The sequence below is a fragment of the Colobus angolensis genome, unplaced genomic scaffold, assembly GCF_000951035.1.
Source record: "Colobus angolensis palliatus isolate OR3802 unplaced genomic scaffold, Cang.pa_1.0 Scaffold237, whole genome shotgun sequence".
NCBI classification, from domain to species: Eukaryota; Metazoa; Chordata; class Mammalia; order Primates; family Cercopithecidae; genus Colobus; species Colobus angolensis.
This window is the reverse complement of record NW_012115566.1, coordinates 1,344,652-1,345,393: the sequence shown is the minus strand read 5'-3', so window position 1 is coordinate 1,345,393 and position 742 is coordinate 1,344,652.

Genomic DNA, 742 nt, shown 5'->3' with positions numbered 1-742 from the left:
TTTTTTTTAAGTTGGCTCCTCTGTGTTCTTGAATCCTGGTATTTATCATTATTTACCATGATTAAGACTATGTTCTTTGAACTACATAAGAAGATGAGAAGAAAATCCATTTCCTGACACCAAATTTCTAGTGACTGTTAACTCTTTCTCATTCTGATTTACCCATATATGAGCCTTTTTCCAACATTCATAAAATTTTAGAATTGGCAGAAAATAGCAGGTTATATGGCAGACTTGTCCTTTCAGTTGGCTGATGGAATTTCTAGAATAAAAATAAAAATAGGAAGCACTGAATGCTAGGTTTCACTGAATAGGAGACAAGAAAAGTGTTACACACTGAACTGGTGTGTATGCATGTGTGTTTGTCTGCCTGTCTGTATGTGCATGTAAATGCTAGGGAGATTATCTTGGCTCTTTGATGCTGTAGAAGTAATATTAGGACAGTTTGCAGAAACACTCCTTCATCTTTATGTCATGTTGCATCCAGAGAAACCTGGATGTCTACTGGATTCTTGGGAATTCATCATAATATGAAGGTCTGCTTTTTTGTTTGCCTCTTGAAAAGAGGATAATTTTAAATAATTAAATATCTGTAGCTCTCTTCTGACTACCTACAAATGACACGATTGAAACACATTTTTTTGTAAAAACTGTAGGATGAGCTTATTTAACACAGAATTCCTCTGAGGAATTACACATTTAATTCTGAAGACAGAACACCCTCATGTGATACATACTCAAT